Below are 11385 nucleotides of genomic sequence, written 5' to 3'. Positions count from 1 at the left end.
TATGTTTTAGAATTGACTTTAAAATTCTATTGATCACTTTTAAAGCTCTTCATGGCCTCTCGCCTTGTTATATTTCTGACCTTTTAGTCCCATACGCACCAGCACGTACCTTGAGATCCTCGGGCAGAGGTCTGCTGTCTGTTCCAGAGTCTCGACTGAAAACTAAAGGGGACAGAGCGTTTGCTGTCAGGGCCCCGAGGCTCTGGAACAGCCTGCCTGAGGAAATCAGGTCGGCTGAGTCAGTGAACTCTTTTAAGTCCCTTCTTAAAACATACTTTTATAGGAGAGCTTTTCCCGATCTTATTTGACTTTATTTTATCAATTTTATTTTATTGTATTTTACTAATTTTATATTAATTTTTCATGCTCTTATCTTGTTTTTTTGTATTATTCTTTACACTTGTTAAAGCACTTTGTAACTTGTTTTTGAAAAGTGCTCTACAAATAAGGATTATTATTATTATAATTATTATTATTATTATTATGTACATCCCAAATAAAGCTGTTTACATATTATTTACTGTAGCATCACCAAGAGGTAAAACTCAGGCTTTCTTTCTGAAGGTTTATGTTATAGGGTGTCCGCGGGGTCTTAAAAAGTCTTAAATCAATCATTTTTGCAAAAATTAAGGCCATTAAAAAGTATTAAAGTCTTGATCGCCATTTAACAGGGTATTAAATTTTGAAGATGTTTTTGTCAATGTCAACATCCTTTTTGTCCAAAGTATGGACATTTGTATGGTAAAAGTCTGGGTGAACGTATTTATTTATATTGCATAGCCAAAATTACTAGACAGGCAGAACGTAGAGAGTTGTTATTCTGTGTGACGTTAGCCGCAGGGGTCTAGGATCTACCGTGCGAGCCTTTCACTCTCATACGCCCCTAAAAATAGATCCGTGCGAACCGGAAAACTGATTTACGAGCACAACCGACCATAACCTTCCACCACGCTGGATCCCCAATGCTAATTGTTCAAAACATGGTCGGACTGAGCTCTGTGGCCGCTTGAACAGCCCCTTTACTCAAAAACAAGAGCAAGATGCGCTGTCAGCAGGTGAAGCGGTAAGACAGCAGACAACAGGGAAAATATAAGCAGCATATTGGTTTGGCTAACGTTAGCTGGCTATTTAGCTACATCTGTGCCTTTTTATTGAAACACGTTCAACTTTTCAGAAAGCCGATGCGCTCGTCATTGTCACTTTTCGTGAACAGATTAATCACAGCCTAGATGGAGCGGCATTTTTTTAAAAAAGTTTGATGTGCTACAGCAAACTTTCCAAATGTTGAACTAATCGTTCTGCCTAAATAGTTATGATTATTGACGAGTTAGTAGCCAGTTAGAGACTAACTAACTGTAGAATATTTTTCTTGCACAAAGTTAATGAATAAAAAACAACCCCAAAATGAAACAGCTGTAACTGGAATTAATATTATAATAGTGGCAAGCTATATACTATACTATTATAGAATATAGATTATAATGATTATAATTATAATGAATATAGTAACAAAATATAATTAACATATTAATATAAAACTAACAGTTTACTATTATATTGTACTTTTAATATAATGTTATAATATTATATTAATACACTAATTTTTACTAGTTCCTCCTCCAGGTTGTGGATCGAGCCACTGTAGTGGAAAGACTTAGCCAGAGCCAGGATGCCATTGTGCCAATATGTGCTGCTTCTAGCCTCCTCCTCCTCCTGAGAGCAACATGTTCCCCTTGTTCTATTTTACATCTGTTTTACTAAAGTTTACACAAATCAGCTTTAGGATGCAGACAGCAGCTGTTGATCGCAAATGTCTGTGCTAAACTGCCTACTCTACCAACGTTATCCATCACTCAGTTTATTCTCTTCACCCTTCTGACCTATTTGAATTATGTTGTATTGATACAATGGTCGATGAAAGTTATCACAAAAAGAGTGTTTTCTTTTAAAGTCTCAAAATCTATTTATAGTAAATGTAAGTTAAAGGTGGGCTGTGTGGTTTTTAGTGGCTTCTAGCAATAAGGTTTCAGATTGCAACCAACAGCATACGCTTTACATATTTGTTACTGAAAATAAGTTACAACTATGTCAGGTAGTTATCAACCGGTCGGCGTTTGCAGGCAAGCTAACGTTATCTAGTTTGAACCAACTAAAACACAAAATCACACTGTTTCACATGTTTTGCACTGATGTTGCGCACATAAACATCACAGCCTGTGTAAGACAATGGATTTTCGCAGGAAATCCGACGAGTCCAAGTGAGAAAGTTGGTGAATGCCTCAATTTTTAGGTGAGGTTACAACGTGGTCACGTATAGACAATGAAATGTTATAAATATGTTTAAATTCCTTTTAAAAACTCCACAATTCCCATTTTAAAGGTGTGAGGCTGACTTAACCGATTACAGCTCAAAGTGGCACGGCAGTCTTAAATTATGTTGAAAAGGTCTTGAAAAAGGTCTTCAAAGGTATTGAATTTCACTTCTGGATTCCTGTATATACCCTGTTACCAAATGGGTTGTGATGTTTCACTTGAATGTAAGATGACCGGCCTGTAAACACACATGCGCTGGGTTAAAGATTAATAGATTTACGGAATTTCCATTTCTCTATTATAAATGATTTTAATATTTTATAATTCATGGGATGTATTTACTATTGACCAGTGACACATTCTTCTCAACTGGATAAGTTAATAAGAACTACCCTAAAAAACATTACAAACATTTGGTGCTCCACATTGCAGTATTATTGTTTCAAACTAAGTAGGTTGGTCGACTAAGTTAAAGGACCAGTGCGTAAGATTTAGCAGGATCAACAAATCAATATAGGGAGATCCTGTGCTTTGGTCAAACTGACCTTTTTGCAATAATTTTAGTGAAGAAACTGGATGTTTTCTTGTGTGTATGTTGTGTTTTTGTCTGGGTCAACATGTAGCTGAGACGTGCTAATTCACAAGGCAAGAACTATGAAAACACTGATTTATACACAATACAATTGCTTTCAATTGTACAAACAAAATAAACACCAAGGTGACAATAATATATAATATATAATATTGCATTTAAGTTGCTACAACTAAAAATGTTATATTTTAAAATTCTGTTAAGGACAGTTGCCACATTACCCCATGTGAAGGCACAATAATTCAATTAATTATTAGTAACTTTGATATTTCCTGTTCCAGCAGTTATAACACATCCCTTAGCAGTTGATAAATGTGGCTGAAATATCTTTTGCATGTGCTGACACATTATCTTGCTTACACAGTCTAGTAAGCGACATGTTCAGGTGGGCAGTTGAAGATGGCTAGTGTACTTGTGTAAAATACCTGTGTGCCACCAAAATAAATGGGCTGTCTCCACAACAAGTTGGATACTGTCAGCTAAGCAGCGGTATGCTTAAGGCTGAGAAATGCTGGAGGTAGGCAAATCAATCCATATTTTTGTGTTGTTCCCTACGTATTTTTGCCCATATAGAACACATTGGAAACTACACATGTACAGTCATTGGAAAACTTTTGGAAAAGCAGCAGACTGGCTGTCACAGAAGGTAAGACTGGACTCTGTGAACTACAAAGATAGATTTAAACATGCAAGCAAAAGTAAGGCACGCTTTATGCTGACTTCAAAACTCGCATGCGACAGCTTTCATGGAACTTATAAGAAAGGGAAATCTCTAAGAGATAGCAGGGCTGTTTATCTCTAAAGGCAGCCATGGTCCAGGCCCAAAGGCTCTGGGGGAAATCAGTCACTAGTGTGTGTGTGTAAAATCTGTGTCACAAAGTCGTCAGAAGTTTTTCTTCCTGCTATCTTTTCCACTCTTCCTCTCTTGCTTCAATCAGACTAATCGTTTTCCTTGTTGTTAATTGCTTCTTTACCCCGCAGAGCTGTCATGTCTCAGACTGTGAGGAGAAAAGTGACTTTTAGGATCTGATGTGTTTTGTGCTACACCTGTTCCAATGTACCAACATGTATCCTGATGAATTGTTCACATTTAACAGTAGCTGAGGGCATATTATGACGGGGTCCTTGGCATGGAAAAAATTTATAGGTTTGAAATTTGTACCAGTTCTAAAACTAAAGTAAAATGTAATGCGTCAAAAAAGTCTAGGTTTTTAACATAGCATCGGGCTGTGCGATATGGCAAAAAACTTCACATCCCAATATAGGTAATTTCATATCCCAATAACGATATATATCCCGATATCGAACATTTTTTGTTAATTGAATGAAATACGGCATTTCTAACTGGAACTCGGGATATTTTTCTGCATTATAAAGGTGGGGTAAAGGGAGAAATCCAACACCTTGACAAATACCATGATGGAGTGAACAACACAGCAAGTAGATTATGGATTAGCAAAGTGATGCTACTTGTTGCTGCAAAGCTATCACGAGAGCACGAGACGGTCTCGGAGTAATACAGCAGCTCCCGGCAGCGACACTCACAGCTCTCCTGCTGCTAACGCTACAGCTAACATCCCAACATCAGCGTGTTTTGTTGAACTATAAAATAAGCTGTATGTCCGTGGGCAAGTCATTAAACGTTACCTGACTGACACACACATAATGGCTGGCATTGCTGGATAGTGTTGTGTGGCTCGTCCATTATATTTAATGCAATTTGTTCCCCGTAACACCGGCATATGTGGAAGAACGGACAGCGGTGAAGTTACTTTCAAGTTGGATATTCATGGTTTTAAGTTGGACATTCAATAGATGTTGAATTCCAATGCTTAAAGCTAACTTCACAGTGGTGCATAGCACCCCTCATCAAAATATTACGGTAAAGTGTGGAATTTGCGACTCAACAATATAAAGGATAGAGCATAATTGTAAACGATATAAGTTTTTCTATCGTCAAACGATAGATATCGTCATATCGCACAGCCCTACATAGCATAGGTATCAAATCTTTTTTCTAGATGTATTTGGGATTTAAGCTTTTATTAGATAGAACAGCTGAAGAGAGAAACAGGAAACATGGGAGAGAGAGTGTGGATGACAGAAACCCGGGCCACTGCGCGTGCTCTACCAGGAGAGCAAACCGGCGCCTCCAGTAATCAAATCTTTTGTTATATAACTATCCCACTCATGTTCGTATTGTCCGTGTGCGGTTACCCTTGATAGATAAAGTGGTGTCAGTGGCACATTGACGATTTCCATGTCATTAGTGATGACTTATATAACAAAATCTGGGGTCGAGCCATAGTCCCTGATAAATGTTAAATCCTGCTAAACTGAGTATATTAATAAGTTTGCATGCATGTGCATCTCTATATCCTGATTATACATTTGACCTACATACGATGATAATGATTAAATACTAGAAAGTTACATGATGTCTACAGTGCAAATAGCTCACTAGCAACAGTGTATAGCTTCTTGAAGTGAAACAATGATTCATTTCACTTTAAATAGTTCAGATGATGAGTCAGTATTAGTGTTGGTAGGTGTTTTTGCACCATTATCACCTTATTCCATCTCCAGACAGAAATCCCTTTTTAAACTGCTTTTCAAAAGAGGTTTATTGATCAACAGAAATCCATAGAAGCACATTAGCTAAAGCTGGGATAGTGTAAACCAAGTGTGGATTATTGCGAGAGTTTGAATGGTGGAACCAACTTGTCACTGCCAAAATAGCATCATTGCTAAAATCTAGAGACAGCAAGGTTGTAGAAGCCAAATTCTCAGCTCTGTCTGTGTTTTAGACAATCCTCTTTTCACTGCAAATTTAAGGATAGCCAGTATATATCACTATTGATGCAGACAAATACTGGGACTGTAAAAAATAGATAAATATAGGCGTTAATAGACAACACAACAGAAGTGTAACATTTGTCCATAAAAGATCTGAGATGAATCTGTGACTAAAGTACACTCTTGTAAAATCAAAAAATGTTTGATGGTTACATTTACACTTTTAGCCATTTAGCTGACACTGTTAGTTCGGTGTGTGAGCAGGTAGCAGGTCAGTGTATTGCCCAAGGATCCTGTCGCATCACATTAGTTGATGTCAGGATTTAGCCTGAGACCTTTCAGTAACAGATTCTTTTTTTTTTTTTTATCCAGCAGCAGGATCAGGAGACAGGCACACATCTGCATGAGCGCTGCCAAGACACTGGGTAAGGTGCAAAGACACTTGGGGAAATCTTTGATATGAACCTCTCCCTTACAGCCAAACAAGACATCACTGTCATATCTCACCCATTTTATCTCTCACCCCTCTCTTGCTTCTTTTCACATGCCCTAAGTATTTCTCAAGTCGACTGTCAGTCCTTGCTTTGTTGTCTACACGCTTCCTCATAGATCTTTGGTGCACAGAATCAATTTAGGATAAGAGTTCTCTAACGCTGACTGATGGGCTGAAAAGATGGTCAGACAAGTATAGTTCAAGTCTGACGAGCTGTGTCTGGATACACGTTAAAGCTTATTCAGAGCTTTCTATGTTACCTTGCCTTAGGACACAGTGAGAGTGAAAGAGAGAGAGGCAGAGAGATATTCATGATTGGATGAGCATCAGGGAGAAATGGAGCAGGAATTAGAAATGGGTGAAAAGGGCAGTGCATGTCCTCCACACTCCCACAAGACGTTTTATCTATAACAAATTTCATTATAGTTACATGCATTTGTTTTGTTGTTTTTTGTTTTAAAACCAGGACACCATTTGGCTGATTAGTCACTGTGCTATCGGTGCTTATATGTTGGTCTCAACAACACCAATCATATTTTGATTGTAAGCACCACAAGACAGTAAAATTGTTATAGTCTGAGCACATGGCCACACTAAAAAGTGGAACAGTGAAATTCAAATATGTACGTCAGAGGCTTAAATCCAAAGCACCAAGTTATAAATGCTGGCATGACCAAGCTCCTAATGGTAATGCCTTAAAATAGATGTCAGTAGGATTTTGTATCTGGCTTTTACACTAAATTTGCAGTTTTTCTGCAGCATCCTTCAACCTTGTATTTTCTTACAGTGGGGACTGTCAGCTTTGGCATTAATGGCATATAAAAACACAGAGGCTCTGCTTGTTACCACTTGTGTCGTTGCAGGCAGTCTTTGTTTCCTGAGGAATCTGAAAGTACAAGAGATGAGAGGAATACTGGATCAGTAATATATGGAAATGAACAGTTCACTCTGCTTCTGAGATGGCATATTTCAGATTTCTTTAAGAATGTGAATTAAAATGTTCAAGGACTATGACTATGCATAGCAGTGTGATATTTGTTTATAATGTAATTATCATAGGTACTGCTGCCAATCTTCATGAAGCGTGAATTGACAACAGCTTAAATGAACAAAATATCTAATTTGTGGGCCCACATAATACGCTTCACTACATTTTTCTTCTTCCTTGAGAATATTTGTAACAATTATTAATCAATTAATTAATCAAATTTCCCTGTAAAGCCCAGGTCAGTTGCAGTATTACAAGCTTTCATAAAGCCGATATTCCTAATTATGCATTCCAAGCAAATTATTTATTCTACGGGATAGTGAAATTTTGTGTTTGCAGGAAGTAACACAGTAAGTAACTGTGCTGTGCTTGTCTAATGAGTTGGCTTGGCTCGGCTCAGGTCCAAATTGGCACACCTCCTGGTGACTATGACAGCTGCCAACACTGCTGCCCATAGGGGTATGCATATGTTATACAATGGATGGACTTAAACAAAGCATAAGTCCACATATCAATCTTTTCACATTATGTTAAAGTCCCAAAGCATGTCTCCCCCACAGACCACCACTATTTGGCATATTACAGCTACAAATTATAGTGGAAAGGCTATGGTAATTCGCTGGCAACTAAAGAATGAATTAGATTTTCCGACTGACGGCTGTACAAATGAAAATGTTTAGACTTAACTGACTATGTGAGCCCAGCAGTGAACTGTGTATATTTTCCATTCCCCAGTGCATCCTGGGATAGTCCCCATAGGTATAGAAAATTGACAGGTAGATCATGGAATATTATATCAAGATCAAGAGTGTGTGTGATGAAGAAACTAGTTGGAGTGCACTAGCCAACCAGAGTTTCATAGCTGCTAAACTATTGATATGTCAAATTTATTTTTCTACACATGCTGTAAAAAGATGTAAAAACACATTTCAAAGGGAAAGCGTGTTACATACCTGTGATCCCTCTGAGTCCGGAACCCGCAGTCTGTCCCTAAAGGTTAATATGTAACATTTCAGTTAATGAACGGGGCAAATTCAGTATGACAACAATCACAGATTAGCAATTTCTCTTGACTTTTAATCAAAGATTTTGCATTTCAATAATATCAGTTATATTTGTGATAAGTGAAGTCATTTTTTTCCTGTTTGATTTCAAGTAATTGAGCATAATCAGCACTTGCCACCTAACTATTTAAAACATGTCGTGACTGTGCAAAGCAACCAGCGGTTCTGATCTTTGTATCCACACCAAACATTTCATACTTTGATACTGGGCCTCTCCACTACCATCCTCGCTATTACTGTCGAAACGTTCTCTTTTCAAAATGTAATTGCAGCTGAGCAGTTACACCTGCCCCACATTCCCCAGAATGAACACCAAACACGAGTGCTTTCCGACAGATATGGAGTAAGCTTCACTTTAGATCTGAATTCACTGAGTCAGGAGGATATTTCTAGGTCAGTGAAACAGACAAGCAGTAGTATACATTTCAGATGTACTGTAGATTTCACCCCTCTCTCAGAGACAGACAGAGTGTGTTATGCTTTATTCAGCTAGCTACTGCCCGTTCATTGGAGCAAATTTGGCCTTGTTTCATGTTTAATGTCTTATTCATGACTAAACCAACATGCCCGTGGTAAATGTTTAATTCTGTAAATGAGGAATTCAGAATGAGCTCTATTTTTAGCCAGGGTGAGACAGTTAAACAGAGAACTCAATGTTCTTCAAAATCAGCTCATGCTTGAATATGTATTTCATGTAGTGAGTGAGATGTAGATTTTTGTGGATTTATAACATTGCAGGTCACCACACCTTTAAATTTACTCTTGCCAGAATAACTGTAGTTCATTTCATTTAATAACATACACACCAGCAGACAATACTTCATCAAATATCAACTACTACTACTATAACTACTTGGAGTGAGCTGCATTTATTCTGCCAGGCATTTTAACACATCACATATAAGATAACTTTAAAAATGTATGGCTTACGGCTGCATTAACGCACATTACAGTATAATGTCACTACATTTTGTGCAAATAGTAAATATTTTTCAAAGTAGTGCTCACACAGGAACTGGCTTCAAAAATCAGAAGCATGTGGATTGCTTGTTTTTATTTCCAGGGCCAAACCACTGGACCAATCAGTCTGTCTTTACTAACTTCTGTTAGCCAAAAACTAACCATAATTGATCCAGGCATAAACATGGCATGTTTATGTCTGAATAATATACCTGTATTATATCTGGAAGTGAGAGAGAGGTGGATGTGCTTGTAAATGTGGCCTGTGGAGAGTGAAGAGTCACCCTCTGCTGGTACGGTTGTTACCTCCAGAGAGAAATAGCTCGAATTCCTCCTATGAAACTGTATTTAATGAACGCTCAGTCAATATTGCAGTATTTTTATATTTATGGTTTACTGAAATGTGTTGTGTGTATTCATGAGGCCTAACAAACGTGTTGAATGTATTTCCTTTCTCATTAGACATTTGCAAACATTTGCAAACATTTTTTTTTTTGGATACTTGCATTGTTTACATCCATGCTTACTTGTTAGCAGTCTTTGCTGGAACATTGCTACATTCCTTGGTGCTTTATAGCCACATGTAGATCAGTAGAACAATGTGAATCCATTGGCAGAACTGTATCGATACACGTTCATGCAAACAAAATGAGGACAGAATCATACAAACATATAGCTTTGTAGCACCATTACTGGTCAAAAACTCCACAAGACACCTTTGATTTAGGCTTAGAATCTGCATAGTTGTGCAGTAACTTTTTGTAGTTAATGTCTGTTCCTGTGATTCCCATGAGCCTGCGATTGAATAACTGGTGGTGTGATCATGAAACCTTTTATTCCTGAAAATTTGCCACTAGATATGACTCAGCCATCAAAGTAAAAAGGGTAACACATTGTGTGCAAGAACAAGTGTACCGAAAGTTCACAGGGCTCTTCTCACAATAGAGATCCATCAGGCACAGCAAGCTACAGTAGGTGGAGCCGCTTCCTGCAGTACATTTTCTGTACTTTTTTCTGTCTTCAGATTCAGTTGTTTGATTGCTTGTTAAAATACTTCAATTTAGATCAAGAAGTTATGGCATGCTTTATTTTTTTCTTTTGTTTTTACATTTCTATTGTGCCTTTTTAAAATATTTTGCTCTTGCTGAATAAATAAAATACACACAGATCTTTTAATCTGTGTTTTAGTGCCATGACTAATATGAGTGTAGTTAAGATTTATAAGACAAGGTAAAGTTTTCCACAGAAGACAAAATTAACCCCTGTTCAAACAAATCAAGTTGTTAGACCTTTGCTGCTTGAAACGTGACAAAAACCCCTCTTACTACAACATCAAACCACTAGATGGAGACATTGACCTATATAAATCCAGTGATCCAGCATAATTTAGTCTTTTATTATAGTCAGTGGGGGTCTTGTCAGTCTGACTCAGAATCACTGCTAAAAGCACCCGGAAATATGCTAATTACCATTTTGGGCTCAAGTCTTAGATCATGCAGGTAGTGTCACAAATAATGTTTAGGTATGTGCTGACTTGTTTTATTTTCCCCATGTACAGTTGAAATTGAATTGATGAAATTAAGTAGAATTTGTCAAGTGCTCGAACTTTAGCTGAAACTTTTCATGCTCCTCCCTCTCTATCATCTAGATATTATTTATTTTGTTTAATAAAGATAGGGAAACGAATAGCTTAATTAGGAAGATAAGTGATGACAGGGCTCAAACACAAAAGGATATTAGACAAAATTAGAATATGAGAATATAATCAGGTTTCCCTGCAAGAATGTAACTTTCTGTCATTATGTCCAATACTGATATTGCATTTTCCTAATGAAATTGTCAGATATGAATATATATCTCTAGAAGGATAGGTGAACTATGGATTGAATGAACTCTCTTCCACTTCTGGAGATGTGCGAGTCTCAAAATCCCATTAGGTATTTTTAGAAAGAAAAAAATGGTAAATGGAAAAAGATGTAAATAAGAACAGAAAAACATTGCACACAGAAGTATCAGATATTCGACTGATACTGACACTTTTCCTGATGTTTACATCACAATATAAACTGCTCAAAAAAAAAATAAAATAAGGAAACACTTAATCATCACAGTATAACATTATGTCAGTAACACATCAGGGATATCAATCTGTTCAGTTAGGAAGCATAAGTGATTGGGA

The 11385-nt window shown here is 37.2% G+C and overlaps 1 protein-coding gene across 1 annotated transcript in view; it reads left to right on the top strand.

The window, feature by feature from the left end:
• dtnbp1b (dystrobrevin binding protein 1b) overlaps positions 1-11385 on the top strand; it is a 72284-nt gene that overhangs the window by 13759 nt on the left and 47140 nt on the right. Inside the window, exon 4 of the mRNA XM_046057763.1 lies at positions 6074-6126. The gene's annotated coding sequence lies outside the window, so the exon portion shown is untranslated. The remainder of the gene's footprint in view (positions 1-6073; positions 6127-11385) is intronic.

Source organism: Micropterus dolomieu, linkage group LG09 (assembly GCF_021292245.1).
Source record: "Micropterus dolomieu isolate WLL.071019.BEF.003 ecotype Adirondacks linkage group LG09, ASM2129224v1, whole genome shotgun sequence".
Taxonomy (NCBI): domain Eukaryota; kingdom Metazoa; phylum Chordata; class Actinopteri; order Centrarchiformes; family Centrarchidae; genus Micropterus; species Micropterus dolomieu.
The sequence above is the reverse complement of the archived record's forward strand: the minus strand, read 5'-3'. Positions and strand labels throughout refer to the sequence as shown.